This window comes from Lactuca virosa, chromosome 8 (genome assembly GCF_052849685.1).
Source record: "Lactuca virosa cultivar CGN04683 chromosome 8, Lactuca_virosa_CGN04683_v6, whole genome shotgun sequence".
Taxonomy (NCBI): domain Eukaryota; kingdom Viridiplantae; phylum Streptophyta; class Magnoliopsida; order Asterales; family Asteraceae; genus Lactuca; species Lactuca virosa.
This window is the reverse complement of record NC_136433.1, coordinates 67931152-67947061: the sequence shown is the minus strand read 5'-3', so window position 1 is coordinate 67947061 and position 15910 is coordinate 67931152. Positions and strand designations below refer to the sequence as shown.

General features: G+C 35.2%; 1 long non-coding RNA gene across 7 annotated transcripts; it reads left to right on the top strand.

Annotated features, from left to right (window-relative positions):
* The first annotated feature begins 1109 nt into the window (after positions 1–1109).
* Positions 1110–6591, top strand: LOC145132452 (uncharacterized). Of its 7 annotated transcripts, none has more exons than XR_013718071.1 (10): positions 1111–1650; positions 2451–2594; positions 2787–2833; positions 3050–3151; positions 3246–3432; positions 4074–4206; positions 4795–5009; positions 5234–5294; positions 5404–5504; positions 6282–6591. It is a non-coding gene; the product is annotated as an uncharacterized LOC145132452 (long non-coding RNA). The 7 variants fall into 7 exon arrangements; XR_013718070.1 differs by lacking the exon at positions 6282–6591 and adding an exon at positions 5974–6221; XR_013718072.1 differs by lacking the exon at positions 6282–6591 and adding an exon at positions 5945–6221.
* Positions 6592–15910: the final 9319 nt, after the last annotated feature.

Here is a 15910-nt window from a genome sequence, read left to right as displayed (position 1 = left end):
CTCTGGTAAGTATACTTAGGATGCCCAGGTTCGATTCTTTCTATATGCACTTAATAAAATTAACAATAAATAAACAGCATTTTTTCTTCTATATGCACTTATTAAAATTAACAATAAATAAACAGCATTTTTTCTCTTTCATAACTTTAGTAGGCGCCCAAACTTACGCCTCATTTTATTGAAATTGAATTCAAATTACAGAAATAGTCCCTGCAATTCTTCTTTGTTATTCATAGATAATCCAAGTTATTAATATGGTCCCTCAATTTATTTTATTTTTAACAAACTACCCAAACACTTATTTCATTTAAAATTTTGGTGTTTTTCTAGCCATTATCAAACATAATTTTCCAGTTTATATAAGAGATTTTCTACCTTGCATCGTGTTTTAATATATAATAACTATTATTTGTATGTTTGTTAATAAAAATCACGTGAACCTGTCAATTAGATAGGTCATTCTTCAAGTTTTTTTTAGAGTTTTCACGAAATGTAATTTTTTTCCAAACACTCATCTTTTTGTTTGTTTGGCCAGACACCAAAGTAACGGTTTTTCGAAATGGTTTGATTGTTCGCTTTTTTTTTTATTATTTTGCTTTGTCATTTTTTATTTATTTTTTTATTTTTATTTTTTTTTGCATAGCCTAGTGGTTTATAAGTTTTAATATTTAACTCGCATCCTTTTAACCTGTTTGAATTTTCTTTCATACTATATATATATATATATATATATATATATATATATATATATATATATATATATATATATATATATATATGTAATTTAATAACAATTGCTCATGTCTCCATATCATCTTTGTATTATTGTTTGTCATTACTAAAGTTTTAAGGGGCCTCACTTTTTGTTTTTGCCCTAAGCGTCAAATCGCCTTTGGGACGGCCCTGTCGGAGAATTAACAAGTTGTACGAACATTAAAGCATCAACACCCCTAATCAAAAATTTTATTAGTTTACACCAAAAAGCCATAGATTATATGTGTGACATTGCTAAAGTCAAAAGCATATTAAACATCAATTATCAAGCTCTATTATCAGTTACCTATTATATATAGCATAAAAGCTTAAAAGAAAGCGTGGGGAACAGTAAACTTCTTTTTCATTCCTCTTTTGCCACGGAAGTTTTTTTTTCGTTTCCAGGCCACACATTGTACCGTCTTCTTTAACCAATCACAACGCCACCGCCATTCACCTACGTCCTCTTCTTCAACAAAAAAAAACCCAATGTTACATTCAAACACCTGCAATCTTCTATATCCTTCTCATATCCTTTAATCTCCCATCACTGCACCGGAGGTTGCCTCGTCTTCTCCCAATAAAATCACACCGATCAGAGAGACGGGTGGGTATCGACTGTCACGAGCATCCTTTTGTTTCTTCCCGTCGTCCCTTTCCGTATCGGCGGAGCTAATCCGGCAGACCGCAGGTGATGAATTTCCGATTCTGTTAGTCCTAAGCGCAACCACACCTCCAATCGCTCCAATCTCTGTACTCCCTCCTCCGCCTCCCTCAACGAACCAGATTCTGAATACGAAATCTCAGAAGAGATCAGGTTCTTTAGACCGAAGGATGGACTTCTGTATGCCTACGGTTCCAATCGTTACCAACAGAGGTCGGGTATGTCGATTTAAGGTATGTCTCCTTTTTCCCGTCTTCTATCCATGTTAAATTTTCGGTTGTCAACTGTTCTCTCAGTTCTATACCAAAGCGACGGACAAAGGTAACTGTTGATTTACTTTCTCAGCTTTCTTATGGTTTCGTTTTTTAAAATTCTTTACCAATCTTATTCCTCATGTTTGAAACTTATGCGGTGTTGATCATCACAGCTTCGTTTGCCCTAATTACCAGCTTCGTTTGGCCCCTTAGTTCATAACCAAATTGATACAAACTCCCTCAATTCTATTTTGCTTTGATCAAGTTCAACCTTCTAAAATCAGTTACTTAGGTTACTAGGCTATCCTATCAGCAGATGAAACACAAGACTTTATGATTTTACAATCTTGTCAGTTGTCACTAGCTGACCTGTTGTAGTATGTTAGCAATGAAAAATAAAGTTCAAGTTTGGCAATTGAAGAAAAATCATTCATAAGATGTTAAATGTGCAATTTTCATGTTTTGAAATATGATTTCTGTTTTACCATAAGGAAAGAATGAAACATTAACAAAGGTTTAACTGAGTGACCAATGTAAAAGGTTCAACAGCATGATAAATTATGTGTGTTAAGGGCACACTATAGTTAACCTTACCCAAAATTTATGTGTTACAAAGTCTGAAAAGTGAAAACAGAACTGAATTAACATAACAGAACTTGCAGTTGCTCTTGCACCTCATATTTATGTCAATTATTCTACCTATGTTTGACATTGGGGATATTTATTTCAATTATTCTACATGTATTTGACATTGGTTTATTTTATTATTTTGGTTGCAGCCAATACAACTTTGGGCTGGTAAAGAGCTGTTTAGATATGAGAGATTATCCGAATCTTACTTTTACTGAAAAGAGTTACACAAACCCACAATGATGGACTTTACTCGGTTCTTCTTAGGGATTACAATTCGCATGCTGCTTAAGGTACTTTTTTTCAAAATTTCACCTTTAAGAAGGGTAAAATCGTCTTTTCCAATACATATTTGCTGAAACACAGCAATATGTTTCCAAAGGGTAAAACACTCTTTTGGTTTTACAAGATGATGAAAGTTTATCAACCACTTATTTATCTATATTGTAATATAAACTTATTATTTTATATTTATAAATTAACAGGAAAGGGCTTGCATAGGATACCGTTATTAGATGAACAAACAGACAAGGTTAGATGAAATGGGGTTTATAAAATATTTTGAGATAGATAAGGCTAATTTTGTAATTGTTGTGTTTTTTGTTGCAGCTCAGTTACATAATTTGATTATATCCTTCTTCATGTTTAAATTTACGAATGAGACAACTTCATATTATGTAAATTTCTTTGGTTAGCATAAATACTTTTTGATGAATTATGTTTTTTTTAATATTTTTTTTTTTTGCAGTGTAATGTGAAAGAATGCTCTGTGAAGCTTGCTTATGTAGGGCATGAATCTGAGGGAACACCGAAACAATAATCAAAGTTTCTTGTGGGTAAAATCATACAGGTAGTTTAATTTTTAAAAGATTTGTTGATTCTAAACACCTTCTCTTATGCATTTTTTAACAAGTTTTCTGACTCTAATATGGTTGAGTGTTCAGATCAGGTTTCTTCATAAACAAGGTGAAAAAAGGAAGATTAAGACCCCATGAAAGATGACATCAAAAGTTGAAATGCTTAAAGAGAGACAAATACTGTACATTTGGCAACTAAACAAACCTTGGAAAGGAATCACGAATTCCAATTCTGCCAGATTCCTTTAGAATCCATGAACCAAACACGGTCTTTGTGAGTTTTCTATTTTTAAAATTTCACTCTTAATAAAATTTTCTATTTTATTTATTTCAACATATACGCGGAGGCTATTTTGGTCTTTTAACAAAAAAAAAAAAAAAGAAAGGACGAATTCGACTTATACAACACTGGAATGCTCTGTGAAACTTATTTTTTGAAAAGTTGGTTTTAATTAGTATGGAAATGCTTTTGAGAAACTTACGGTTCTAGAATGTTTTGAAAGACAAGGGTATTTTGGTCCAAAATAAAAGGTTATAATCTTTTTTTGAATTTTTTTCTTCAATAAATGAGTAACATGGGCGAATTTTTTTTTTCAAATTTGAACTCTTACACTAATGTTGATGTGTGTGTGTACGCTTAGTTCATGTATGTTTAATCGTTTACTAAAATTTGATTTTTAAAAATATAATTTTTTTCAATAAAAGAGTAACAGTACACATTCTTTTTTTGAAATATGATCACTTATGTTGTTGATGTGTGTTTGAGTATGTGTGTGTTTACCTTTTTTTTTTTAAATTTTTTTTTTTTGTTATTTGGTGCTGAGATTGGATCTTGATTCGGAGTTGAATTGCCGTACACCTAGGGCTAGGCATTACTTTATAAGTTTTTTTACTCTAATATAGTGTTCAAACCAGGTTTCTTTATAAAATAGGTGAAACAAGGAAGTTGAAATGCTAAAAGAGGGACACATATTATACAGATTAGAGAGAGAAAGATACATATTTGAGAAGAAGACTCGACCTTCCTATGTAGACACATATTATACAGGTTAGAGAGAGAGAAAGAGATATATTTGAAGGACAATGAAGGTATTTTGGTCATTTGACAAAATAAAAACGAAGACTGAAATTAAATTTCTTCCACCCGATCTTACGAACAATGAAATCCATCAAACATTTATGGAATTTGATGGAATTGAATTTTGTCCATTTGGCAACAAAATAAACCATGGAATGGAATCACAAATTGCAATTCTGTCAGATTCCCTTAGAATCCGTGAACCAAACACGCCCTTAGTGAATTTTCTATTTTCCACATTTCACTCTTATAAAATTTTCAATTTCATTTATTTCAACATATACGCCGAGGCTATTTTGGTCTTTTAACAAAAAAAGGATGAATTCAATTTCCTCTTACCCAACCATACGAATGGTGAAACTCTTGAAACACCAAATTTGAAGGATTTGGCAACCATACACGATTATAGACCATGGAATGGAATCTCCAATTTCAATTCCATTGGAATCCACATACGAAACTCCTCCTTTAGTTTCATCTTGTAATAAACCAAAAAAAAATCTTATAATTATTTACAACTCATGTAACAGCTGAATGAATTGCTGTTGATGCTTTCAGGTATACGGGTGAAAATATAGATTTTGGAAGTGGAAGCCTTTTTTAGTTACCGGTCAGAATAGAGCTCTCCCTCAAAAGAAACATAAGAGAATTGTCAAGACACCAGCTCAAGTTGCAGCAGTAGAGATTTTGCTGATCTTGGAATCCAGGGGATTGGAATTTCAATAGGGAAGTTGGATTTATATGTTGCTGCAGCTGGAATAAACCCTCAAAGAGTAATTTTCACACTGATTTAATCTCACTACTTTAGTGTTCCTCTGAATATATATATTTATGGGTTAAAGGAGGATGCTATAAGCCACAAATAAACAAAGATATGTTGTTATTTCTTGAAAATAGCTACATACTTCCATTTATTTGTTTATTATTGCATTATACTTTTGTTTCTTCCTGTTATTTTTCTTTAATACATAATCATTTTTTCTTTTTATCAAAACAGGTGCTTCCTATTATGATTGATATTGGAACCAACAATCAGGCCCTTCTTAAAGACCCTTTGTGTATGATTCTTCCAATACTTTCCCTATTCTATAATGTTCACATATAATTGTTAATTATTTTAATAGCTTATATTCACGATAATGATAATAGTTCCATTTTTTTTTATAGATTTAGGATTGCAACATCGTCTTGATGGTGAAGAGTACATTGCTGTTATTGATGAATTTATGGAGGCTGTGTTCACACGTTGGCCCCATGTGATAGTGCAGGTAATCTTTTCCATCAGGAAAGTGTTTTAAATTGTTTTTCAATAATGTTAATAAAAATGGATTCTTGTGGGACAATACAATAAGTAATTTAAAAATCTTGTAATCACCAATTTCAAAATTGATATGTACTTTAATTAAATTTACCAACTGAATTGTACCTTTGATCTTACGCTACAATAACGTAATGTTAGATTAACTTTTATAGTAAGTTACAAAAATGGTCCTGTGTTTTTGAACTTTATCGTATTTAGTCCAAAATCGAAACCTTTTCCAGTTTTGGTCCTGATTTCAATGTTTCATATCGATTTTGATCCCTGGAACTTAAAAATAAGGACTAAAATGGATATAAAACCTTAAAATAAGGAGCAAAATCAGAAGTTCTATATACCAAAATTGATATGGAACTTTGAAATAAGGACATAAATTGAAAAATGTTTCAGTTTTGAACTAAACGTGGTAAAAATATCAGTGGTGAAGATATTGCAATAAGTTTATGGAAAGAATTCAGCAGCACAGCTTGCAAATCCGTTGTGCATTTTAATTCCAGCACCAGAGCGCCAACGGCGCACTGATTCCATTCTAGTTATCATTATGTAAGAGCATTTCATGTAATGCGATTCAATTGTGGAGTATGAGAAAATTAGAAACCAAACATGTATCTAAATATTTTTCAGTAGTAAATTACAGGAAAACAATAAAAAATGAAAATATTTTGCATTTTTTGATACAGTTTTTAAGAACGCACCTTCAAAAAACCTATCTTATGAAATCTAACAGGAAAAATACATACGCATAGAAGGAGAGGGTAGCTACAGAAGGAAACATAGTGAGTCAATGACTGCGAAAGCAAAGGTCATTGAAGTTGAAGTTTAACAGACTAACCTGGGAATTGCCGCTGAAGAAACTTTACTCCATAACCGCACATAATCCATATTTGCATCTTATAAATTCAATCAAGCGCTTTGAATATTGGTATCCCATTTTAGTGATACCCAAACTTGCTAAATTAAGAGAAACGAAAATAAGATTCACAGTTAGGGCGTCGTTATTCGAGCGAGGGTAGGAATGAGACGGATTACAAAATTTCAAACTTCAAAAATGGAAACGAAAATCGAAGTGAAATTACAAAGAAAAAACCCTTTTCAATTATTCGTAGATGGTTTTTCTGAAGAGTCGCTGATGCGTGTAGGAGCCCTTTATACCATCTTTTGTCTCTGCAACACATTATTCTCTTCAAACATTAACATCAGAACTTCAGAGATGGTGTAGAAAAATGTTATTCCCTTCCATACCCAATCATATTGTCTAATCCCAATGGGAAGTTGGCTGAGGATGTTTACATGAATCAGCCAGAGGGTTTTGTCGATGCGAAGCATCCCAATAGAGTGTGCAAGCTTGAGAAATCCATTTATGGATTAAAGCACATCTCGCAGATGGAATCTTTGTTTTGACGAGAAGGTCAAAGAGTTTGGCTTTCTGCGAAGCGAAGATGAATCTTGTGTATATGTCAAAGTCAGTGGGAGTATAGTAAGCTTCCTCGTATTGTATGTCGATGACATACTAATCATAGGAAACGACATCCCGACACTGCAGGAAGTTAAGTCCTGGCTTGGGAAGTGTTTCGCTATGAAGGACCTCGGAGAAGCTGCATATATTCTGGGAATAAGGATAGTAAGAAACATGAGTAAGAGACTGATAGGACTCAGTCAGGATACATACTTGGATAAGGTACTAAAGCGTTTTAGTATGGAAAATTCTAAGAAAGGGGAGTTGCCAATCCAAAGCAATACCAAGCTGAGTAAGACTCAGAGCCCGAGTACAAAGGCATAAATAGCTGAAATGAGCCGAGTACCTTACGCTTCCGCAGTTGGCTCAATCATGTACGCTATGACTTGTACTCGCCCTAATGTGACCTTCGCTTTGAGCATGGTCAGCAGTTATCAGGGAAACCCTGGTAGAGCACATTGGACTACGGTTAAGAATATTCTTAAGTACCTTCGGAGGACCAAGGAATGGTTTCTAGTCCTCGGTGGGAGTGATGACTTAAGGGTACGAAGGTACAGTGACGCTAGTTTTCAGACGGATCGGGACAATTACCGATCACAGTCTGGCTGAGTCTTTACCCTTAACGGAGGAGCAGTAACTTGGAAAAGTTCCAAGCAAGAGACTGTAGCTGATTCAACGTGTGAATCTAAGTACATTGCGGCGAGTGAAGCATCGAAGGAGGCAATATGGTTGAGGAACTTCATTGGAGACCTTGGAGTTGTTTCATCCATAAAGGAGCCTATGGAGATTTTCTGTGATAATGAAGGTGCGGTTGCCTTAACCAAGGAACCAAGGGATCACGGTAGATCCAGACATATCAACAGAAAATACCATTTCATTAGACATCGGGTGGAAGAGGGACTCCCCATAGTGAAGAGGGTATCGTCAGAAGATAACCCAGCAGATCCTCTTACGAAGGGACTGAGCAGGGTTAAGCACTTGCAGCACGCTAGGAGCATTGGGCTAAAGGATGATATGAGTTTAGATTTGATAGATAGGAAACGTGTAATAGATCATTTGTACTTGACATTTGATGAATAAATAAAGGTGTATTATTTATGAGTAAAGTCACTATCTTGTGTTGATTATTTATCTATGGTTTCAATTTTTGCATGTTGACTTCCTGAATAATAAGATTATTCAAACGGTCCACGGTCACTCATATGTTGGAAGTAGATATGAAAGAAGACTGTCATGAATTTGTTTGTAGATTGTCTAAAAGGTTTTAGACATAGCAATGGTTTGCTGCAAAGTTCATGAGTGCTTATGAATTGTGATTTGAGCATTGGAATAAACTCGCGTTTGCTGGTATCACTTCATGGAATTTTATCTCGAGTGATCGCAAAGCGATAATATCTTATAGTCTTAAAACTTAGAGATATGGTTATTGTTTGCCGATTGGTTATGCATTGATAATATGTAAACGCATCAGTAACTTGATGTTATAAAACGCATTATTGTGCATGATTTAATTGGTAAATAGTAATAGCATATGAGTCGAAGTTGACCTGTTCCTTTTATCCTAAGAGGGTAAAAGCGATATCTGGTCTAAGCCCGTAACTATATTTGGTATGTAATTGACCCGGTTGTGTATGGTCCTTTTGGGTTGCCTTCACCAAAGCAACTTGACAAGGTAATTAAGGAGAGAGAGAGAGAAGATATTACGATTTATTAATATATTATAAGAATAATATATTAAAGGAGAAATCATATTATTTGATTAATATTGGTCATAAATTAATTAGGAATTAATTTGGTGACTAAAAGAGATTAATTAAATAAAGGGGCTTAAACTGTCAAATGTGTGATAGTTGGATTTAGGGTTGGGAAACCTTATGGATCAAAGGGGGAACGAAATTATGATGGGGATCCATCAAAATTTCGTCCATAGGCCCTATTCCAGAAGGTTCCATGGGCTGCTTGGTGATTAAGTTGTCCATTAGGGTTTTGTAGAAACCCTAGCAGCCTACAGTATAAATAGAGACCCCTATATGCAATTTTCGGCCACTTGATCCCAATAGAAACCCTAGGGCTGATTTTAGCATTCTTTCCTCTCTTATAATTGCCTTCTTGCTTGTGTGGTGTTTGTAAGCCATTAGAGGAGTTACAGTTGTGACTATAAGCTCAAGAAAGAAGATCAACAATCAAGCCAAAGATTTAAGCTCTTGTGAAAGAAGTAATCTTCTAGATCTATTTAGTTACATTGATTTTGTGATATGTATGATAGATCTAGAGTTCTTATTCTTGGATGAATGCATGTACATAGTAAAACCTAGATCCAAGCGTTAGGGTTTGCATGAACACATAGGATGTTGTTGTGTGTAGATTCCATCACAACCATGCTTGCACTCATGATTGGTCACCAAGAATGGCTCCTAAAAGCCCTAAATCACCCCAAAAAGGGATCTAAAACATGAAAGAGCAAGGTATCAGCTTTATACCTCTAAAGAACTGCAGAGGGTGCACAAACTCGAACTCCTATGGCCTCCTCTTGATTCCTCAAGCTTTTCTCTTCCTTATTATGTTCCAAAATCACCAAAAACCACCACAAAGGCCTTAGATCTTTACACAAACGATTAGGGTTTAATATGGAGGGTTCTGAGAGCAATAGGGACGAAGGGAGGCTGAATGAGATACTTAAATAGGGTGCAATCCCTTAGATTAGGGTTTTTGTCCAAACAGCGCCTACTCGTCGAGTCGGTTTGCCGAATCGTCGAGTAGGTCACTAAACTCTCGTGTCCACAGTCGATTCTACTCGACGAGTTGGACCTCAAATCGTCGAGTCCCAATCCAAAATGTTATAATCACTTGAATGAAAATACATACCAGGAATCGGGTGCTACATCTTCCTTTATGACAGGGCCTTCCTTGATACGCATTGCTTGTCATAACTGTGCGTCGTAAATGCGTGTCGTAAATAGACGACGCGCAAAAGCGTGCCGTCTCTCGTTATGACAGGGCCTTCCTTGACACGCATTTGCGTGTCGTCCGAACGTTTTACGACACGCATTGCGCGTCGTTTGAGCGTTTTATTCCTTCCATATGGAAGAATGAGCTGAAGGGGGTTATATCTGCGAAGGGAATTAGCGACGACATATAAAGTATTAGCGGCAATATATAAAGTATTAACGACGATACCTTTGGGGAAAATTTTTGATGGTCAAAATTTTTGAGTATTATTGGCGACAACTTTGGGGGGAAACTTTGGCGGTCAAATTTTCGAGTGTTAGCGGCGACACCATCGCCGCTATTGGTATGTACATTATCGATTTCCAGTCCTTGGTATGTACATAACGCGAAAGTTGCGTGTCACCGCTAAAGGTGGTTGTCGCCGCTAATGCCCATTATTCTTGTAGTGGATAATTAATGTCAATGAATCTGTGTGTATGACAACAGGGGAAACTTGTGTGCAAGGTTTAGCAACAAGGCTTAAACTTATGTTAATATCAAATAATTAACTTTTTGGAAGGAGAAAAAAAAATAGGACGTTGTAATAAACAAAAAACTGAATATTCGTGTATATGAAAACATGGGAAACTCTTAACCACAATATTTGTAGTTTAATTGCTGAGTAACCATTTTATTTACTAAAAAATGAAAAAAAAAAGGATGTTGTAGTAAAAAAAAAATGAATATACATTGCTATTTTTTTGCATTTATCTCTTTATTCATTTATTAATTGCACAAGATAACACAAAACCGGTGTTCGAGTTGTGGAAGTACTAAATCATTTTAGGTCAAAACATCAATATCATTTCCATGAACGCCTGTATAAAACATGGAATATTGGTGAGAGGATTGGTGACTTTTCGAGCCCTCAGATGTTTGTTCTTAGAACAAATTACAGAAATCACCATGTGGTTTGGTTAAATTTGCGTGTTTGGTCCCTAACTTTAGTTTTGCATTCGGACCGTCCCTATTGTTTTATTTGGTTGCGTTTTTTGTCTCTCACAAACATGAAAAAACTATATTACCATCGGTCATTTCTTTTTTGATTTATTTTCGATTTTTTATTATTAACCTTTTAAAGATTATTATTAAAAATAAAAAATGTGGGCCCCTCACCCCATTATCTCTTCCCCTACCCCGTCATCACCCATCTCCCTCAGTTGCCATTCCCGTCCTCTCATTTCTCATCGGAAGCCACAACCACCAACGACGCATCACCAGGAAACCACCAAGAAATGTCACTGGAAGACGCTAGGAAACCACCGATATGCATCATCAATCCTTTATCTTCATTTTTCCGCCCCCATCTGCTCCATCCTCACTCTTCCCTCTTCGTCATCTACCTGAATAGATGGAGCATCGTGTCCGCCAAAATCCTCCAACCACCGCCATTCCCTTCATTGTGAAGGAGTGTCGTTCCCATTTAACTCCATTCTTCTGGAAAACCATATTTGATTTCTAGGATTTCATCAGTTTTTTCTTTCATCGTCGATTTCAGATTAGGTTTTGCTTTTAGGTTTTGATTCCATATCTGGATTTCATTTCAGTTTAGGTTTTGATTTTGGGATATTGATATTTGACTTTGTTTAGGTTTTTGATTTCAGAATTTGATCTTGTTATGGTTTTGATTTCTATATTCAAGTTTGATTTTCAGGATTTTTGATGTTGGGGTGTGAATTAATGAAATCGATTACGTGGACTGTATTAAAGCCAAAAACGGTGGATTCTAGTGATGTTGGAATCACTTGGTGGTGGTTACTGGTGGTGGGTGGTGGCTTTTAGTGGCTGGTGGTGGTTTTCAGTGGACTATGGTGGTTGTCGGTGGCTTGTGGTGGTTGTGGTGCAAGTGGGAGTATGAGTGGGTCCCACATGTCCATAAACCACTTAATTATTTTTCTTTAATTAATAAATATTAAATAATAAATAAAATAATAAAAAAATGAAAAAAAGAATACAAAGGGTAATATAGTCTTTTCATCTTGGGGAGGGACAAATATAGTCTTTTCATGTCTGTGAGGGATGAAAAACGCAACCAAGTAAAACAATGGGGACGGTCTGAATGCAAAACAAAAGTTAGAGACCAAACACGCAAATTTAACCAAACCACAGGGACGATTTCAGTAATTTGTTCTTGTTCTTATAACTTTACATGAAATTAGTTACAAAAAATTGAAATATAAGAAACAATATAATGACAAGTTTTTTTAGGTGCTTCTTTGTGGTATGAAAGATATGTCATGGTTTTGAGTTTTGAGTGCTTCACCATTTAGATTTAGATATTTGGTAATGTATGAGTGATGTCTTGTATGAGTAATGTCTTGAATGAAAATGGTTCGGCAGATCTAATGCAATTGCTCAACAACTGAAAGTAGGCTATTGTAATGATTAAATACATAGAAGTACATTGTTATTTCTATACATCTACACATCTATCTATTCTACTAAAGGATGAATTAAGTTTGGAATTTCCTTTTTATTTTTTTGGATCCCTACTTTGTTGGTACTGGTCCTTGAAAACACACGCAATCACACACACGCAATGTAGATTTTGAGTTTTACTACCTGAACATTTTTCATTGATCTCACAACTTACATTAAATAAGAAACAAAAAAAAAACTTAATCCTAAAGAAAAGGTAGCTAACCTACTATTGCTACGTGAACTCCCTAAAAGCTAGGAAAAACAATCCCATCACTTGTGACCTAGTAAACTCTAATAAAACTTGTGCATAAAGAAATATAGGACCGATATTATATGACCAATTCAAGCTCTGACCCATTGAACCCTATCCGCAACTGCGACCCATGATCCGGGTGATCAACAAACCGATTAACCCAACAATCACCCCCTTAATCAGTTGTTCACCATTTGTTCACAGCAGCCTTCAATCACCCTCTTTTCATCTTGATTCAAGACCTTTCCCGGACACCTGACTTTCACATCGGTCACGTCCAAAGTCTTCACCCAATCCCGACTTTTCCCGGACACCCAACCTTCACCTCGGTCATGTACAAAGTCCTTCATACCCGACTGTTGTTTGTCACCACACAGAATCCGTTTTCACCTAACACTTCTGTGAAACGAGAGCCTTCTTCCACCGATCAAGAAAACAAAGCAACCCGCTTTTCCCGTCTTCTTTCACCTGCAAAACGAAACAAACCCAAAGCCACCTGCTTTTGACAGATCTTTTCTTTTCGTTTTCTCACGCAACGTCGGTAACTCTCTCCATTTTCTGGTGACATACCCACAACCTACCGCTGGAAAAACCACCATTCTTGCCTTCACAGCCAAGAGCACAACCATTGGATTCTACACCAGTGAAAATCACGAGCAAAAACACCTCGAAGCACCCTCACGATCGCCTTCATCTCTGTTAACACCCATTGCATGCTATACCAAGAAGCACAATGACCCTCTGTGACCTACTTCACCATCATCGCATCTTGTTTCAACCGGCAAATCATCACAATAAACTGCAGCCACCTGCTGCACTCGATGACCAGTTTTCTGCCATCTATATAAACTGGAACCTCCAGTCGAGAAACCGCTGCCAAACAACCCCCCCCCCCCCTTCCGCTGCGATGACAACCTTGCACCCGAAGGCTCCTCCCCTTCGAAAGTTGACTCTCAAATTAAACAGTCGTTTACCTCTTCACGAGCCCTAGGCTCTGATACCAATTGTTGGTACATGTCCTTGAAAACACACACAATCACACACACGTAATGTAAATTTTGAGTTTTACTACCTGAACATTTTTCATTGATCTCACAACTTACATTAAATAAGAAACAAAAAAACTTAATCCTAGAGAAAAGGTAGTTAACCTACTATTGCTACGTGAACTCCCTAAAAGCTAGGAAAAACAAGCCCATCACTTGTGACCTAGTAAACTCTAATAAAACTTGTGCATAAAGAAATATAGGGCCGATATTATATGACCAATTCAAGCTCTGACCCGTTGAACCCTATCCGCAACTTCGACCCATGACTTGGGTGATCAACAAACCGATTAACGCAACAATTTTGTCCCAAAGTGTATGTCAACTTTTGTTACTACTATTATTGTTACCGGTGTGTCATGTTGACAAAATTGTGTTTTTGGCCCTTTTCATATTTGTTGGCATGATGCTTAGTTATAGGTTTTCAGTTTTCTATGCACTTGGTGTAGTGTAGACTTGATGTGGCTGGTTAGATGACTAGGTTTTTTCATGGTTATCTTATTATCATATAAAGCCTACATCTTTGTTGGAAAGTAGAAGTTGCTTCAAATTGGTGAAAACTACTTATAAGGCCCTTGTGTTGATTCTTTATATAAACTAGAAGGAGGACCTATGCTTCACATGGGTCAGGAGTAGGGCTGTTCACTATTCGGATAAAACCGAATTATCCAATTGGACAATTTGGATTGGACTATTTGGTTCGGATATTCGGATTTTTGGATTGGTTTTCAACAAAACCGAATTATTATTTTGGATTTCAGATTGGTTTTGGTTTATAAAATAAGAACCGAATAGTCCAAAAAAACCGAATAAACATTTATTATTTATCTATTTATAATATATATCTATAATTATTTATTAATTTTGTAATTTATTTTTTCAAATAGGTTCAAAACGTTTCACCCGATAAAAAAAACATTAATATGCATTTTCTCTCGAAAGTTTTGTATCTATAAAATATTTAACTATAATATATATCTTCTTATTAGTTGTTTATAAATTTCAAATCACAACTAAATTATTTGTTTTTGCTTCTTGTGTAAAGTTGGGTAATATTATAATTATATGTCGTTTTAAAATGATTCGATTTTTGAAAACCGAATTATAAAAACCGATCCAACCGAATTGTATTTGGATTGGATCGGATCGGATTTGAATTTAGTTTGGACAATTCGGATCCATGTTTTGAAAACCGAAATCAATTTGGATTTACTTGTTTGGATCGGATCAAACCGATCCATCCAAACGAACACCCCTAGTCAGGAGTTCTCTTTTTTTATGTTGTGGTTAATTATCAATTAAGACGTATAGAGGAATCAGTACTTGCTTATATTATATTGGAAGTCGATACATTACATAACTAAAAGACATTGTTAACATGAATAACACATGAAGTAACCTCTTGTAGTTGGCCTTATCCATTGGATTACCAAATAAGACATTTTTTTTTCTAAATTTCCCAATTATGTCTATGTTGACGGAGATATGTAACTTGCATATCCACTAATTCTAACCTGTACCAAAACAAAATAAATACATAAAAAGGTGTTAAAACAGATGAATAACAACATAAAAAAACTCATAGATACTTAAACTTTAAAAATATACAAGGTTGGGGCAATAAATCATCACTTTCAAAATACTGAATTTGCATGGTCTTTGTTAATGTTTTGAAGATTAAAAAGGATGAAACACTTGTATAAAGATTAAAAGAATGCTCATTTCCATCACATGATACACCATTTAACAGCAATGTACTTTCATCTAACAAAATCAAACCTGAAGTTGAGATATGACAACCCATCTCCAAATGAATCCCTTCTACCCAGGTTATTAACTGAGATTGAAAACCTATTTTTGGCTTAAAATGAAGGTAGCATGTTGTTTTTCCCTAAATATGCAAGTGTGATGCCTTTTTGGCTTAATTCCTAAAAATTTGAACAACGAATCTAAACAAAATTAAAATTAACCACCAATGGTTTTAATATTAAAAAAGCATCTTTCCAATTGCAAAACAAATTCTTTATACTATGGATGACTGTGAGTCTGTAACCGCCCAAAACATCTCACCCGTTCAAACTCCCGTAACTTTCAATCTCAGCCGCAATAACTCAAAAATTACAGTTAATCGCAATAACTTTCAATCTCAGCCGACGACTGCCTACCTCCCACGTTCTACATCCCACAAATCA